Consider the following 18,828-nt stretch of genomic DNA (forward strand, 5'->3'; position numbering starts at 1 on the left):
GCTTATAACAGGCTGCAACTCAGGGACAGGCACAAGCTATGTATCCTGGCCAAGAGGCCAGGCTCTTAGTGAATACTGCCTGCCAGGCCCTGCCTGCCAGGCCCTGCCTGCCATTCAAAGAAACCAGAATTGAAGGCCCACCTAACACCACCGCTCGTTCCTCTACTCAGTGGGAACTTCAGCAGCCTGGCAGGCCTAGTGAGCAGCATAGTTCTGGCAAGACAAACCAGGCGTAGAAGAAAGGCCCAGCGAAGCTAACCACACATCTTGGAATCCGGGTTGGGCTCCTACACTTAGGGCATCGATGGGACCTGGAGGTTTCTGATAGGCCGGAATGAACTCGGAAGATGGGTCACACCACCAGGAGATTTCTCACATCTTTAACAGACTTGGGCTGTACGTCAGAACACCTCTGTCTAGGCCCTGGCTCCACCGTCTGCTAGAGACAAGGCCCAGACACAAGGGGCCAGTCACACGGCCCCTTACTTCCCGGGAGTTTCATCTGTGAAATGAAGATGTTGCCTCATCCGCTTTCCCAACCAGGCTTTTCTGAGAAACAAATGGGACTTTCTCCCTATAAAATTATATTTAATAAACTGTGAAGTATTGAACAGATGTAAGTAATTGTAGCTGCTGACACTACCAGAATATTGCCACCATAATGTGCTCCCGAGTAATACACAGTTTCTCCTCTTCACCCCCAGGAAGCTGAAGGCTGAGAATCCTCAGTGCTGAGAATCATTTTTCAGTATTGCTGCAGGGTTTTGTGTTTTTAACACAACTCTGGCTGTTTATTCTTTCAGACCTCCTGCCTCCAGAGGGAGAAGCGGAGGTTTGCAAGGAGGGTAACACGCTGGGGCCGCCCAGAGAGTTGCAGCAGGGCTGGGACTGCAGCTTCCTGCCCCTGTGGTTCTCCTCTCCCACGGCTCCCCACCATGCGTGCCAGGCCTCTCAGACTAGTGACGCACCCGACCTGCTGAGCCAGCCAGGGTGGCCTGGGCGAGGCAGACATCCAGCTGGGCCCCCAAACTTGGGCAGTCAGCCCTTGGCATGGGCTGAGTGGAGGAAGAACTGCCTGCTGGTGGGGCGGCCCCTGGAGCAGCAGAGCAGGGTGGGTCTGTGGTCACTTGTAAGGGACCCCCAAATCATTGGCCCCTGAGGATTCTGCCGGCTCACCTCCAGTCTCCACATACTGTGGGGCCTGGCATCACTGTGGGTTAAGGTCCTATGACATAAATCTTTTAGTGGGAGGGAGGGATGGGAAACCATCAGCACCAATCACACACCCCAGTGGATTTTCCAGTCATCAGTGAGAGTCATGGGTGGGACTGGGAAGAGGGACATGGAAAGGTGGGGAGATGCTGAGAGAATGTGGCCTCAAAGAGCAGGCAGAGGACAAGGTGCCACCTTGGCACCACTTTGGCCTTTAGGGGGGCTGGGGGATGGCTGTGGGGGCCAGATGTCCAACTTTGAATCCTGGCTAAACACTCATCTACATCCTAGAGTCGGTGGGTATCAGGCTGGAGAAGGTCAAGACCACACTGACCAATAGGATAGTCTTTAGCTACACGTGGCTATTTAAATTTAACCACAATAAACTTAAAAATTCAATGAAAAACTAGAACTTCATTTTAAGAGGTCAGTGACCCCAGGCGGCAGCGGCTGCTGTGTTGGGTAGGGCGGACTGCTGGACGGCACCACTGGCAGGGAAAGTGCTGCTGGGCCACGCTGCTCTGGAGAGAGAGCAAGGCCCCGGAACATGAGGCTTTGAGGAAAGACAACAAGGGCCGAGGGTGAGGCTTACAAGCCCTCTTTAAGTTTGCGAGCGGTGACTACAACCGGGGGGCAGACTGCCAGCTCAGCTTTGCTAATGAGAGATCAGAACAAAATAGCGATAAATGAAGTCAGATGAACTGAGGTGATTTTCAGCCTTTTTCACATCCTGTTTTTACTGGCTCCTAGATGCCCTTTGGGTTGTCCTAGCTGCATTTTTGCTTTTGTTTCTCCTGTCCAGCTTCCCTACCTCCGCTTTCCTCTCTTGCTCGTCCTCTTCCTCTGCCCCACTTCTCAATCTCCTCTTCGAGCTCATCTTCCAAAGTATCAATACTCGCCTAAAACATGGAGCTGATTGGGTCCCTTTCTGTGCTAAATAATTCAGGGACTCCCTCGTGCCTGGAGAGAACGACCAAACTTCTTGGCATGACTTGCAGGGTCTGCCATGCCCTTGAATTTCCTCTCTCACGTCCTTTCCATGCCCTGAAAGAGCACAGCCGCACCAGGCTCTTCAGATGCGCTCCCTGGGATGTCGGCTGTCCGGCCACAGAGACCATCTCTGGTGTACTGCCTGCCCCTCGTACCCGCCACACGCTAGGTGGTCGAGAAACAATTGTTGAATAAACACATGGGCCAGTGACCATCATTTTTGCCAAATTTCTACTTTTTAGTCAGAGAAGCTGGGCATTCATCCCCAAACTTGAATTTTTAGCCCCATTTTACTATTACCCCCACATGCCTCTGGCGCGAGCTTAATAGTTTTGTCTAAAAACAGGAAATGAGTCACTTTTAATTTGCAGCACTTTAGGGGTCTATCTGCCTGGGGGAGAGAAGCCTAGCAAGATAAATGCGTCCCACCACGCATATCTTCCAAGGTAGCTTTAGCAAGACTGGATCAACTTTCCAGTGTGGAAATTCAGCTGTTCTAGATCCTGACCTTTCGTTTTAATTCAGAATGAACCACAAAAGCACATGTCCCAGCGCTTCAGGTCCCCAGGGCCTCAGCTGGGATTGAAAGCTCCCTTCCCACCAAATCTGCGCCTTGTAGCCAGACACTAGGAACCCAGCAGTGTGAGTTAGGGAAACGGAGGCTGAGTCCCACCGAAGTCCCGGTGAGCGCTAGGAAACAGTCACACTCCTCGGGAAGCCTTACCGGGAATAATGGAAACTCTGGTACCCTTGCCAAACTGCAGGCGGGAGGCAGTACCGTCATACCACTCCCAGTGTTTCCATTACAGAAACCTCGGGTTTCTCCTCCTCTGGGGAACGGGGTAACTCCTCTTACAGCCCAGTGAGGAAGCCCAGTGAGAGGGAAGCCCCTAGGTCGGGAGCTGTCCATGCAAAGAGCTTATCCCTCACCTTCACATCCCATCTGCATTTCTAAATTGGATTCCCAGTTTCCCGGTGGTTGGCCATGGCCTTGACTGTGTTCTCTTAAAGGCTATAGGATTCCTTTTCTTCATCATTTAAGAAGACATCTTGCCTTTCTCTCCATCTTACTTGATTATTAGATGTGTTTACTTAAGCTTAAATACATGTACCTCTTTTATTCTCAAGATTATGTTTTCTTTCTCGCTGTTCTTTGTGCCAGGAACCCCCTTTCTCTTCTGTCTTTGTTCATACAGATCTTATCCACCTTTCAGGCTCAATGAGCACTTTCTACTGTGTCAAACCTTTTCCGTCCAGGTCCCCTTTACAGCCAGGACCCTCTTTGAATCTCTAATGTACCTATTGACATCATCAGTCATTTAGCACTAAAATAGTCTCTAGGTAGATGAATTTATAATCCTTCTGTCCCTTTGCTAGTTTTTATACTATTTGGGGACAGATCAGGAATCTATCTTAGATTTCTTCATACACAATCTAACACTTTATAGAGTGATGGCCACATGGAAGGCATTTGAAAATATCCATTGGACAGTTAGAGTTAAATTTTAATGTGTTTGACCTCGAGAAACACAGATTTTAAAGATTGATAGTGACTCCTTCTCCCTTCACAGAGGTCTCTGCAAGACCATAAGTTCCCTGCACCCACAGTTGGCCCCACCGTAGTCATCACCAGTATCTCCCGGGGAAGGATTCAGGACACTGGCCCATGGGGCTGCACACGGCACCTCCTGGGATGACTCACCAGATGTTATGGACACTTGGGTTCCTTTCCCAAATGTGAGTTTACCAGCCATTCCTCCGGTGTGCACACTGCAGGTGACACCATTACAGAAACTCACTGGTCCTACCTCCTACTTCAACAGGCAGAGCACTGACTTCCCACAAGGACCAGGGAATCACACCCTTTCAAGTCAGGCCTTCTGTTCTTTGGTGTTGAGATTTTGTCTCTGGCGGGTTCGATCCTCTCCCTCCTGCCCCATCCTGCTGTAGTGCCCCGGGCTGGAGGTTGTGATTTCAGGAAGCCAAGAATTGAGCGGAGTGGAGCCCCTGCTCAGAGGAGCAGGGCCCAGGACCTTCTTGTGGAGGCTCCGGGACCACTCGCTCATTACCTGACTCACGGTTCTAAAGGCCCCAGCCCAGGGGTGTTTCTGGGGCCCTGAGGGCTACATGGGAGGACATCTGCGTGCTGCGTGGAAAGAACCATTTGGCGTCCTACAGAAGAAAATACCTGGGTACAACCGGCATCTTGGACAAAGAAGAATTAGTTGTCAATGTCCACCCTTGCCCCATTCTACTTACTTGTCTGGACACTCACTCTGGTCCCTGCTCCAAAGATGAGCTTGTTAGCACCGGTATACCCTCACTACAAGTCAGGTCTTTGCGATAACCTTCTGATGCTAACCTGCTGGAACCCCCCCCTCCCCGCCCCGAGTATCTGAGAGCACCATTCTAAAAGTCCCCCTGAGTCTTTGTTTCTTAGACCTCCTATTTCCCAGAGAAGCTGTTCCCTTTTCCTGTTATACTAATATAAGCTTTAGTACAGCAACATCTCAGTAATAATAATAATAATAACAATAATTTAGAAAAGCTACCACTTATTGATTATTTGCTATATACCAGGTGTTGTCTCATATAATTATGATGTGGTTGTAGTCATTTTGCTCTTAAGGAAGTGGAGATTATTAGCTGGACAGGGTAGAGTCAGAATTTGCCTCCGATCTTCCAGCTTCCCAGGTCGTGCTATGAACTCCTACCATCTTGCTTCCATGCCTTACTATTTCACATGGCAAAACTGCTATTGAAATATGGGTTCGAGTCACTTTTATCCTGAGAGAGGTTCAAAACTCCACTGAATTCCAGAGAGGAAGCATCTGTGAGCAGGTATCCCCACACCATGCTCATTAGCCAAACCAAGGAATTTAGCTATCTGCTGCAATAAAAGAGAATTTGTGTTTGCCATTAACTCATCTTTCCCCCCACCAACGACACTTAGCTAATTTCCTGGATGTTCAGATTATCTGGTGCTGATGTTACTGGCTTTGCTTGAAAGCACAAAGTATCTGGAACTCTTTTTATGTTTTCATAAATTATTCTGCTCAGATTTTTATTTACTCTACTGTGTCTTGGCACTTCTGTCTTTAATATGAAAAATGGGACATTTTAAGTCACCAAGAGCTTATAGAAATGGAGAACAAAATCTTCCCTGTATCCCTGCCTTTGCCATAAATCATCGCCTGTTTTCACACAGATGCGTAGCTCCCTTTGCCCCGGTCATTTGCACGGTCTTACTCACATGGGCGCACAGCCAGCCTGGTCCCGGACCCAAAGATCAGCTTACTGTAGCCACCAGATATCACACAATAGGAGGGCTCTTTACAAGAACCCTCTTTACAAGGCTGCCAGGGTCGGCCTCCCTGGGCAGCACTGTCTCCCGTCTGTGTCACAGGCTCCTCCACATTGCCCTTTCTCTACACCACAGGGAAGTCCGGCTCCCTGAGTCCTAATGCCTCAGCTTCCTTTGAAATTACCCCTCAGACCTTTCCCTCAGAGCCAGTTGGAGCTGGCCTGGCCCTCTGGAGGGAGGATGCCCATTCTGGGTGCCACAGCTACAAGTGAAGAAGGAAAATTGGGAGTGTCTGGAGATGAGCCAGGGTTTAAATTTGGAAATGAATCCTGAGGGAAAATTCATAGCAGTGGAAAAGAAGGAAAACCTAGGGGAAGGCTTCATCATGGGATGGAGACCTGTGAAGGGGACCCCTTTTAGCAAGTGGTCCCTGGACAGCAGAGATGGACAGACCGAAGTTGCCATAGGAACATTCACAGAACTGCACAGGAGGACTTCTTAACTACGAGGGCTGGGAGAATCTGGAGAAAGCTCTACACGGGGCTCGAGAATATCTGCCTCGGGGGGTCCTAACATTTAGGTTGATATCCACATCTCCAAAGTTTGAGGGTGGTTTAGACAAATACTTCTCAGTGAGGATTTCACTGAACTCTGGTCCTTCTAAATTTCTGTGCAAAAACTTTCTAAGCCCAAATTAGTTTGGAAAACTCTAGTACTCTGTCAGCCTTGAAGACTGACAATGTGTTATATCATCATTTTAAAGGCTCCGACAAGTCACACTGGTGACTTGAGAAGTCACCAAGCTCTGAGAAACCCAGAGCTTCTCAAACATGTCAGATCCAGTCTTTTTTTTTTAAACGCTCATTAACACCTGTGGAATGTTTAAAAGTATACTCCTTGAAAGTCCTTTCTCTAGTTCCAAGTATTTAAAATTTCACCCTAAATTTTAGCCCAATTTTATACTTCAGTTCTCTGTGCTCTGGCCTGTTTGTTTGACCTAGTCCTGTGGACACAGCGGTCTCATGGATGCAGGTTCTTTCTGAATCATTATGATACAGCGCCATTGGATTCGGGCAATGGCTGCACATGGTGTCTCCTTCCATGGCTCGAGGACTGATACTGATGCAGTCAATGTGCAGGACCCCCTGCACCCCAACACTTAGCACAGTTCACCTACTAGAAACAATAGCAGCTTTAAAGCCTTTCCCACATGTAGATTTATCAGCCTTTCTCCAACACTCCTCCTTACACACCTTGGAGCTGTGTACTTCAAAGAATGTACTGGCCCTAAAGGAGAAAAGTTTCCTGTGTGATATTTCAAGTGGTGTAGACCTCATGTAGTTATTGTCAGGCCTCTTTTCTCCTTGCTGCTAAAGCCCATTGGTACGTTTCCCTATCACAGATGTTGTAGTTATGGCTTTGAACTCTGGTTCTTGGGAAATATGGGTTCCAGGCTTTCTAAATGCAACCTGAACAACCCACGGCAGGGAAGAGGCCTTGATGAGACGCACAAATGGACAGATAAATACGGAGAAAGAGGCCCTGGAGAGATGGGCTTTTTTCCCATCCATGAGCGTTTGGGGTGGATTCTGTACTCTCCTCATTTTGAAATCTAATGACTCCGTTGGAGAATACTTGCTACTGTCTAAACCACTGTGGTCTAAACATTTACTACATCTCCACTCAAGCCTTCCCTGACTTCCCTCACCAGACGGCATTTTTTCAACATGTGTTCAGTGACACCTTTGTGTGAGGTGCCGTGTAGGCTGTGGAGGCGTGAGGGTGAAGGAGAGAGGACGCTGGCCTCACAGGGCTTGTGGGGCACTGCAGGGTGGATAAGTGCACCAGGCAACCAGGATAGGAGGTTGGGCCCCTTCCTTCCTGCTCCCACGGCCACTGGTCTGCGCCTCCACTGCAACGTGGGGACGCTGGGCGTGATCATCTCTTTGTGCAGATGTGAGACCCTGCTCTGCGCTTCCCTTCCTCCCTCACATGGAGCATAGTGCTTAGAGCTTAATAGTTGCTCAGTAACTATGAAAAAAAACCCTAAATATTTAAATTTATTTTAATACAGTCTTGCTCTCTATCTTCTTTTATAAGGACTATTTCATTTCTCTTCTAAATGATTATGGTTTCATTTTCTAAATTTCTTATTGTTCTTGTGTTATTAGGCTTTACGTTCTTTCTCTCTCTCCTGATTAGACGCGGAGTTTTGCAGGACTGTGTCCGACGCCCAGGGTCTTTGGGAAGTTTAACTTATCGCCTTCCCTGAAAACTAGATGGTAACAAAAATAAATTTGGGGGCATAATCAGTCACAGTGTCTTTTCTGATAAAGATCTTCTGTCTCAGTGGGACCTAAAAACAGCAGAAGAGTCTGCCTCTGCACCGATGAAAGGGCCGATTCCCACTGGCAACTGCTCCTGTTAGAATACAAACCACCACCGAGCCAGTGGTGGGAATTCAAATTTCAGAACATTCAAGCCTCCTAAGGAAACATGAGAAATTGGTTCAGGAAGTGCAGATTTATCATAGAAGAAAGTGAAATAGAGACTTTTTGGGTCTTTGGTGAGCTTGAGGCCAGGCACTTACTTGGATGCACGTGGAGTCTCGTCCCACTCCCAAAGGTGAGTGCCCTGCCACCTGCACCCACACCCTGGTGCGGTGCAGTACGAATACCTGCCCTCTGCTCCCCTGGGTGGCTGCCTGGCCCCCTCCCACATTTACGGCCTTCGCTCTTGGGAACAGAGCTTTTTAAACAGCCTGTTCCATGGGTTTGATGATAAGTTTTTCTCTCTGTGTCATTTTATGCCCAGTAGGCAATCAGTTCCCCTAGGTTTCTGCTTTCTTCCCGGCCACACCTGCATCCTGCCAGCCCAGTTCAATGACTCTACTATCTCTTCCAAAATGCTGAGTCCCGTACCAAGGCTGCCAGGTCACCATGGAAAGATGGCTCAGGACGGGTCAACCAAGGACCAAACAGGTGGCCTCTGAGGTGTGAGGTCTTTCTTCCCAGAATGTGGGAGGGATGGTGCTAGCAAAGTCATGGCATGGTTAATAACACAACAGAGTCAAATAGATTAGCTCTATTGTGTGATCTTGGGCGGGTTACTTGCCCCAAACATCTGTTTCCTCACCTGTACAATGGGAATAATAATGGTTACCTAACATTAGGATGGGCATGACCACTATATAAAAAATTATATGAGGGACAGAGTATAGCCACCGTCACAAGTTAGGCATTCAGTAAATAGTAGCTAATGAAAGGATGATTCCAACAAAACTTTACACCGAGGGAAACAGAAGCAGCTTCTTGTGGCCAGAGATGTGTTTCTATCTCACCATCCACTCTGGCACCCCTGGGCGCCTCAGCTCCCTGGTTGGGACACTCTCATGTAGAACCAATATCTCACAGATCCAAGGGAAGGTGCTGAGGGAGAGCCTCAGCCACAGGCTTGAGGGACAGGGTAGACCCTTGGCTGCCAAGAATAAAGTTCTGCTCTAGCAACTTAAACAAGAATGAAATCTCTTCCCTCAAAACTTGGGCATTTGTCTTCTGAGAGCACCATGCAAAACCCTAGCCCAACACAGCCTCAATCATTTCATCTCCCGACACACCGATCAGTTACTCCCAGAGGACGAAGGACTCCTTTCACATCGAGCAGACTACATTGCAGACTCCCATTATTGCAATATCCTCCCAAAATGCGTGTCTGTCTACAAAATTTGCCATGATCACTTCCACACACTCACATGGATGAACGGTAAGGCTGGTCCCTCTTCCGAACGTGAGACTGTAGCTTCCTCCTAACACGCACAGCAGGGAAAGCCTTTGATAAAACCTGTCTCGTGTGACCCTCCTCTGCTGATTGCCCCAGTGTTAGGGTGACAGTTCAGGGCAACTCTGACTGATGCTCCCACAGTTGCAGGGACTCTCCCACCGTTGTCCTCGAGCCCCTCAGCCTTGGCCTCAGAACAGTGATGGGAACCAGGGGTTGGGGTCCTCGGGAGAAGACACGCACTCCTGTCAGCAGAGAAGCGGGGTGGTACCTCCCCAACGCCACCACCCCCATCCTGCCTGCTCAGGGCAACACTAAGAACCTGACTCTGCCACTCTGTTGTCAGACGCAAGGGGCTCCTCAAAGTGCTGGGAGGATGGAGGGCAAAAGAGATTTGATGTTATATTGTGCTGACGGTGTTCTGACCTCCTTTCCTTGAAGCCCTCCCGTTCTTGTCTTTCCCTTTCCTTTGTCCTTTGAAGCTTTTCTTTCCCAGCCTTCCTCCTCTGTGAGGCCCAGGGGGCTGGTCCCTGCACATTCCTTTCCTGGGCCAGACTCCACGCAGGATTTGGGCCCTTTCTGTGATCCGCGTGCTCACCCTTCCTTCTCTACCACCAAGCAACAGGCCAAGGCCCCCAAAGCTCTTTGATTCCTCTATTTCTAATGACCTTCATTTGGACACAGCCCTGCTTTTATGAAAGCCTAGAACAGAATAAAAGTCACAACAATGTTCATAACATTTCAGAAAGATGGAGGAAACTGAGATCATGCTCTTACATCAGAGACACGAGAGTTGAAGGTGACGGACATCATGGCCCGCCTGGTCTGTGATCCTGAGTTGGGGTGGAAACTCAACCCTCCATTCCCCAATTGCACTCAAGGGAATCATACTAGCAAAGAGCCGTGTGGCTCTACCAAGCTCAGGAGAGCAGGTGAGGGGCTGGAGCCCTGACATGGCCCAGCTGTCTGCCCAGCATGGCCTTGGACAGATGCTTAGACCTTGGGCCTCTGGCTCTATCTCCAACAGGAACAAGATGTCCCCCAGGTCCCTTCCAGCTCTCACTCCTGTGGTCCATTGTTCTGTTTCAAACCCAGCCTCAGGGAAGAGCAGCGGCAGCTTTGCACAGAGGACTGGAGTGTGGTCAGTGGAGATGCTGAGATGCGAGGAGAGGGAAGGGAATGAATGAGAGGCAGGCGAGGGTTTGGGACAATGACCATCTAAACAAGCAAGCAAAATGTAACCAAAGACACTGAAATAGAGAACAGGCTGACAGTGACCAGAGGGGAGAGGGGAGGGAATTTCAGGGGAAAAGGGGAAGGATTTACAGGAACTAGTATAAAGGACACATGGACAAAAACTAAGGGGGGTGGAAATGGGAGGGAGGTGGGGAGCACTGTGGGTGGTGGGCTGGGATGGGAGTATAAGACAGAAAACTACACTTGAACAACAATTAAATAATAATAAAAAAAAGAACCTCAGATGTGACAGCAATGAATGACATGTCCTCCCCTCTCCCATGGAAATAAGTTTTCTGGCACCGAGGTTGGAACAGCAGTAGGTGGGGTGGAGGGGGGTCATTTTTAAGGAAGCATCTGGGCTCACTTACTTGGTGTGACCACCACTTGAGTTCCCTTCCCAAAAGTGAGTCTGTTGTTTCCATAGTCACACTCTTGGTAACTGCATTACAAAAAGGTTCTGGCTTCCCCCACCTCTAATGGAGGACACGCACTCCCACCGAAGCTCTAAAAGCTGGCAACCTGGACAGACACCTGAAAAGCACACCCTAATGTTTCCCCGTAATGGGTGGTGTGGGGACTTGAAGGGGCCTCCCTAACAGCTGTACCCGCACCAGCCCCCAGGCTACCCTGAGGGCTCCATTTTCCTCATTACAGCTGTGAACAAACACAGCCTCTGGCTATTTCTCCTCTAAGTAAAACAGACCCTCCACAAAACTGAAGAACCTGCCTCCCACAGAGGCCAGCTAGGTGTGAGTGAATCTAAAGACACTAGGCAGCAGGTGGGCATTTTCCCACCTCAGCAGCCAGGCCTGCCAAGAAGACACCATTCTTGGGGACGTTTGCAGAAACGTACTCTTCCCTTTCCCAGAAAGAGCAGGAGAAAGAGCATTTCCAGCACACCGCCCTGCTGGGGCACATGCTACGGACGGGCCTCAGGGTGACTCAGTCACCGTGTCCTCTGGGCTGAGCGCATCGGGCCAGCCCTGGTGACTCAGCCTGACTCATTCCTGTTTCTATTCCCACCTCACTCAAAGTTGCTTCCTGCAAAAAGGGAGCTTTTTGTCCTCAAGAAGGTCAACCATCTTAGCACATAACAGACAACTCCTTTTCCAGAAATGCACGGGTGGGCTGTGCTTGCCCCCTGCCTGGGAATGTGGACTGCACACTGTGGCCGCTGCCCGGCCCCAGCCCGCAGGGCTCTCTGCCAGGCAGGCTCCAGGGCCTGCGCAGGACCAAACACAGTGCCCATCCTTGCTCATTCACGTATACATTGTTTTGTTTCTCTGATAGAACTGGAAGCTCCTGAGAGTGGGAGCACCATCTAAGCTTCTTCCGTTCTTTGTTTATTTCTTTGTTTTAAAACCAGCTATCATCTCTGGCTTGTTGACGATACTCAGTAATCACTTAATGAGTTGAACTGACTTTTACTGTGCATAATTACTGGGACAAGGAGGCCCATTTCGGGAGAGGTTAACAGCTAAGTATACTTTGGTAAATGTGAGCTGCAAGATCTAAATGCTTAGGCAGAGAAAGACTGAGGAAGCATTTCTAAGAGATAATAAGGAGGCAGAATAAAACCCCAAACATTGTGAGGTTCATATGGAGCCTCAGCAAAGGGGGAGGGGGAACTGAATGATCAAGGAAAGTCTTAGACTCCAAAGCAAACACAACATTTTCCTTCTGATATCTTGACATCAATTCTCCTTAAAGCGTAAAAAGAATAATGATGCAGAAAATGTACATTCCAACTTAGCAGCCTTGACGTTCAATGAAAACAAAATAGTAGTAGCAATGATAGTGATGATGATGTTCTGTTATAGACCATGCTAAATGCTACAAATAAAAGTGTAAATCCGGCATTGGAGACGAAGCTACACATTTCAGGAGATCTGACTTACTGGGGATGATCCAAAGCTGGGTGCCAGTTCCAAATACAAGATTCTGAAATCCTGTAATCACACTCTGAAATACCTCTGTACAGAATGGTGCCCTGTTACTAAGTGTTCAGTCCATGTTTCCTGCGTTAATGATGCCCATGGACACTGTATAACGCAGCGTTATCACAACCAACTGATCTCCTGAATCAAACAGCAGACAAAACCACAGGGGAAAATCAGTGAAGACAGACGACCCTCACTCTAATACAAGCTAGGTTATTCATGGAACTTACTTGCTTTAACAAATAGTCTTGTTCCTGTCCCAAAGAAAACTTTGAAGCTTCCAGTATTTCTCACAGTGGTTTGTGCTGTGACAAAATGGTCCATTTCCTTCTCCTTCCATTTTCATATGACAGCTGGAGGTCAGGCCCAGGGGGCAGATGGCTGGCAGCTAACAATAAGAGCGCTTGTTTATACTCCCCTAATAAAGCCCATTTGGTTTCTCCTCTGTTCTCGAACAGATCTCACACCTCCTATCTCCTGGGAGGTAAGTCCAGCAGATAGTAGTCACTGCCCTGTGTGACCCAGGGACCAGGATCCCCAGGTTTTAGTCCCAGCCCCCCAGCCCTGGTTCTCACTGCTTTTGTGATGTTGGACAATCCAAACAACCTCTCTAGGGGCAGAATTTTCTGATTAGAAAAATAAAGAGGTCTGAATAAGATGATTTCTAAGTTCCCTTTCGGGGCTAAAATTCTAGGATCCAGCAATGTCCAGAGTGCCCTCAATTTTGTATTTTTTTTAACTCACGAATGAGGAAGACATGTGCAGATCAGTCATGTGGGTGACTGGTCCACCTGGGGAAACCCAAGAAGTGGGAGGGACAGGGAAGGTCAGGACAAGGGAGCAGCTGCTGCCAGCTCCTGTCTGTCTTTTCTCTGTGGGGGCAAGTGCTCCCAGTAGCCCCTGAACCTTTTGTTTCTTCATTAAAAGGGGAAGAGAATCCTCTGGACACTGGAGACATTCAAGTCAAGATTTACCAAACTCTGTCTCTGAGTCACGGCAATGTCTGAGAACACAAAAGATAAATTCCATACATTTCCTTCCTCACCGTGACTGGCATCATCTCTCATTTGTAAATGAGCCCTGGCATAGGGTCTGTGACACAATGTGGTAGAAAGAAAGAGGCTGTGAGATCAGGCAAGCCGACTCTGGTTTGAATCTAGACCCAGCCACTTACTAATCCTGGGATCTCGGACCATTATTTCTCCGAGCCTCACTTTTCTTTTCTATAAAACAGGGGTACTGCCCCCTGCCCCAGAGAGTCATTTAAAGACACACAGTACCATATGTTATGCATATGTTTATCATTTCTATTAAGTTAGGTTAGTGACCAACAAGGTTACTTCCTTAGGGTTATAGAATCTGTTTATGAACTAGCCATGAGAAGTCATACCCTCGAATCATAGACTCCAGGGTGGCACATGGGTGTGATCCCAGAGGCATAGCTTTTGCGTGCTTTGACCTTCCCGTCTCATGCTGAAAGAGTGTGAGGCACACGGTGGGGCAATGTCTGGTTCAGTGTCACATTGCCAGTCAGGATGAAATCAAATCCAGGGCTACACGGAGACCAGGAGCCCTGGGCTCCTTCCTCTGCACTCCACTGCCTCTTCTTGAACAGGGTATGGCTTATTTGGGGCATGGACCAAATGACCTTGGACACTCTCCCTACACCGTGTCTCTGAATCAATGGCCGTGGAAGTGGAAAGGGTCTATTAGAGGATGGCCAGGTCATATTCTGCTCCTCTAGATTTTTTCCTTTACCAGGCTCCATTCAGCTCCATTTTAGTGCCAAAACCTCCAGGATTGGACAGAGCTCTGCTGGCCTCATAACATGGGAAAAATCTTAATTGCTTGCTAACTTGCACCCCAAAGAAAATACACTCATATAGTCTTTGAATACTTTCACTAACTTATCTGGGTACTATAATTCTTAATACTTCAAAACTAGATTATAGTGAATTATAAATAACATACAAATGACAAAAACAGAATCTCCTTTTCTCCCATTCATCATCACCAGAATGCATTTTGTAAGCATGGAGTCTCACACTTACTCAGCTCCACTTTCAGCTGGGTGCCTGTCCCCAACATGAACTTGTCTATTCCTCCCCATGAATCCCACAGTGCCTGATGCCTCATAAAAAACTCCCTTCTCTCAATTCACCTTTTTCCCTGATTTACCTAATGAGTTAGAAAACACTCAAGAATCAATATAGTTATTTGACTTATTCATATGAGAAAATAGCTCTCCCCATAACCCTACATGGGATGAATTCCTGGGTTGTTGGTGCTGGGAGACCAGAGAGGCCATCCAGATCTACTCCCCAATTTACAGGTGAGAAAACCGAGGCCCAGCGGCAAGAGACCCACTCTAGGAACACTGCTGGTTGGCAGCAGAGGCCAAAACAGGGGTCGATTTGGTTATCAATCTAATGTTTTTCCCTCTCAACCACACACTGAAGGTACTGTGGCATTTGCTATATCTTCTTCCCTCTTGTGTTTGGAAACTTGATTTCTTTGGGTATTTGATTTCAATTAAACAAGCATTATTTAATCACGCACTTATTAAAAGTATGGTCCTTTGTAAAAGGACGATATTAGACACTTGATGGGATATATGAAGAGACTCTGTCCTCAAGGAATTTTAAGTTTTAATCTTTTATTACTTCCCAGTAATGGGGGGAGTGATGAAAGATTTCTGTAGCTGTATGTGTCACGGACGGTCCACGATCCCACAGGTAAATCTGGGATGCAGAAGGTAGTAGGAATGGAAGGGGTGCCTGGGCAGAGCCTACAGTCCAGGCTTTACACAGGAAGCCAGGCTACTTCTGGAAAAACCAGGTTTGTCTTAATGGTCTAGGATGTTAGTCTCCACTCTGTTCTGAGCCAGCGAGTTAGTGCTACTGTTATTTCCAAATTTTCTGTTAGCTATTTTCATGGAAGAACGCCCTCCATGAAGGCTCAACCTTAGATTTGAAGGTCAACTGATGAAACAAGGGTGATGCATCCATAAGGGGAAAACACAGAAGGTACACGGAGATGCCTTAGCTCACACAGGGGAAACTAGGATGGAATGGGGTCAACATTTACCTGGAGAGACGAGAAGCGTAGTGCCCTTTCCAAAGGTGAGTTTGCTGTATCCTGAGTCACACTGTAGCAGCCCCTCATACAAAAATATCCTGCAGTGTTGGGCTTATCAACCTCTCAACTACTTAGGGCAGAGGGAACCCCCTGCCATTTATGGATAACCTATTATGTATCAAGCTGGTAAACAATCTTCGTGTATTACATTACTTCACTTGGGCCACAACTACAACAACTGTGCCACAAGCTTAGGTATTATTACCCTTGTTTTACAAATGAAGCACAGGTGATGTGAAGCTAGGCCAGTTGAACCAGCACTGCCTCCAAAGACACAAGTAGCCAAGATGTGTGAGACAGATAAATAGGCATAAGATGGATAAATCTTAGGAGGAGCTATGAGAGAAGAATCCTCTTTTTTATTCCTACTAGAGTGATATAGCATGGTATTGCATATATATATAATTATATATAATTATAATATATATAAATATAATTATTTTGCTGGGACCAGATGTCGGAACTCTAGTAATAATGATTCCCCAAAATTCCAGCTCATACTCTGTTGCGCAATCATTGGCTGAGACATGAAGACATTTTATCCTCCATCTTTCTGTTATTCCCCTGATGCCCCACTTACCCGGCCTGACCAGCAGTCTAGTCCCACTGCCGAAGATCAGTTTATAGCCTGCATTGTTCCCACAGTGTTTCTTGGTCAGCCAAAAACACCCACAAGCCCACACATCCTTCTCATACCGGGGACTAAGAATGGCCCTTCACCTACAAAGCAGGCCACATCTTAACTTTCTTTTTACATTTCACATAACACACAGGCCATTTGACTCAAATCTGGGTATTTACTGTGAAACACTTAAAATGAAGTCTTTACCCACATATCTGGGTCTATCACCATCGAACTCATGATTTTCAGCTCTGTTTGTCCAACAGATATATCTAGTCCTTTTGTCTCCATTATAGTTATCAGTTTCTAGATTCTTGCCATAGTGTCTCTCCTAATTTTAACTTCCACTGATCTGAAACTGCATGGAATAGGGCCCAGATCATTATGAGTGATGGCTTCCTGCTCCCCCAGTCAACTTGTTCTGCAGACTTGGTGTAACCTTGCTACTTACTCAAGTCCTGTTCTGTGCCCAAAGCCAATGTCCCCCTGATTAAAGGACATCCAGTCTGCTTCAGGTATGGTAAAAAAAATCTACTATTTCCCACTGCCCTCACAGGTAATGATTTGGTTTTCTTTTCCATTAGGAAAGACCACCACTTGGATGGAAAGTACTATCAGGATGTTACAGATAGATGAGGGATCCTTCTATGATCTCTTTAATCCTCTGACAATAACCATGAAAGACCTTACATTATATTCCATTGTATGTTCCAAATGTTACAATCAGAGAGGAGACAACAAAAGGAAGGAGAAATGTTTAGGAATTTATTAGACTTACTTGGGATGACTTGGAGCTTTGTTCCAGTTCCGAAGGTAATCTTTTCGGTAGCCCCCAAATTCACACTACAGTGCAGACCCTTACAAAATGCCTTCCTATCTCCTGCCATTTTCCTTTGGGTAGCATTCAAGTCACTCTACTTTGGGAGAAGAGAGAATGCTTTTAACTAGTTCCTGTGACGATAGGTCCATATGAAAATAGCTATTTCACTAAGAACCCACATGTATATTCTCTTCATGTCGAATTATACTAGTTGACCTAGTCTTTTCTTTTTGTTTTGAAATCAAATAATATTTTACATGTGTATAGCATTTCATAATTTATGAAATGCTTTCACCCACATTAGCTTATTTTATCTTTAAAATGACTTATGAGGTGATATTAAATATTTTCATTTTACAGATGAAGAAGTTGCCACCCAGATGCACTAGTCAAGCCAGGTTTAGAAGAACTGACAGTGTTCAGGCAAACTGCTTTTTTCCTTTAGGATCACCTCTCTGACTCAGCTGTTACAGTGTGTTATTTTTCGTTCATCTGTTTGATTATTTTTCTCTACAACTAGATTTTCCTATCCTCTGCACCACTGCGTTAACATTTTGTTCTACATCAGAATGCACTTAAGTCTGCATAAACCATTAATTTCTTGACACTCAGGCCCTACAAATACTGCAGTAAGTTCAATGGGCCTCAGTAGCCGCATTAAGCCTCGTACTTTAGTGACATGTCACCTACTAACTGGGTTTTACTGATAATTTTGTCCCACTCCCGGAGATGAATGTGTTATAAATCACAGCGCTGTGCCACCTGATAACAATGCCTGAGCTACCTTGATAATAGATTAATGTGATTAGCATGCATCTTTCCTCCCCCATGGGAGCTCTGGCTAGGATTCCCCCCTTTTTATCACTGGAATAAAGACTAAGCCATGGAGTTAAGTCTGTGAAAGCCTCTTCTTAGGGCACCATAGTAGTGATGTAGGGGAAGCCTGAGAAGAGTCCAAGTGATATTCTCTAGACAATCCTGACACTTACTACCTTTAAAAAGACTTATAAAATTTCACCCAGCAATACTGTTTTACCAGCCAAAGGACACCAGCTTTGATCCCTATTTTTACTTAGGAATCAACTACGCATAATCTCGTTTTACTAGTGTTTAGCAGGTTGCTCCTATTCATAGGTAATCTTTCTTTTTCTCACTTTAATGTATTTAAACATTTTTGTGAGCATGGAGTGGACCAGGGGATATGGTTACAGTGCTAGACAGCAGGGGATAGCATCCATTTTTTTTCATTTTGTTTCAGTGGCTTTCATTGCTAAACTCCAGTACCCCTTGAGTTAAAGAATAAGGAGACATTTAGACATCTGCGCAATATAAGACTGCAGGATAAGTACAAGCGTTGTGATCAATAATAACCAGGTACTTACTGGGATTCACTGATACGGTGGTTCCCTTTCCAAAGATCAATGTACTTCCTCCCTGGTAGGCACAGTGAAATAAAGCCCTGCAAATACCTCGTGCATCCACTTGCTCAGTCCACCTTGTGTTTAGCTATAAACAATGAAAACGCATTATGCCCTTGCCCTGGCAAGGAACTCAGTGGGCTTTCCATGTCTGGGTGTGCAATAACAAAGCTCTATTAACTCAGGAGAAGGGGGGTGGATGGTGGTAGGTCCTTCACTCACTCAACTATTCACTGAACACCTCTGCGTTTAAGGCACGGAGCTAGGCACAGGGGATAGAGCAGGCTGCCGCTCGGACACTGTCCCTGTCCTCATGGTGCCTACAGTCTAGTGGGGTGCACACAGGAACAAATACATAGATCATATAG

The 18,828-nt window shown here is 46.8% G+C and overlaps 1 gene segment (V, D, J or C); it reads right to left on the bottom strand.

Annotated features, from left to right (window-relative positions):
* The window catches only part of LOC118980917 (T cell receptor alpha chain MC.7.G5-like), a 248,334-nt gene that overhangs the window by 3,847 nt on the left and 225,659 nt on the right, over window positions 1-18,828 (bottom strand).

The sequence above is a fragment of the Sturnira hondurensis genome, unplaced genomic scaffold (assembly GCF_014824575.4).
Source record: "Sturnira hondurensis isolate 20B ecotype Veracruz unplaced genomic scaffold, ASM1482457v3 Scaffold0023357, whole genome shotgun sequence".
In the NCBI taxonomy this organism is placed as follows: domain Eukaryota; kingdom Metazoa; phylum Chordata; class Mammalia; order Chiroptera; family Phyllostomidae; genus Sturnira; species Sturnira hondurensis.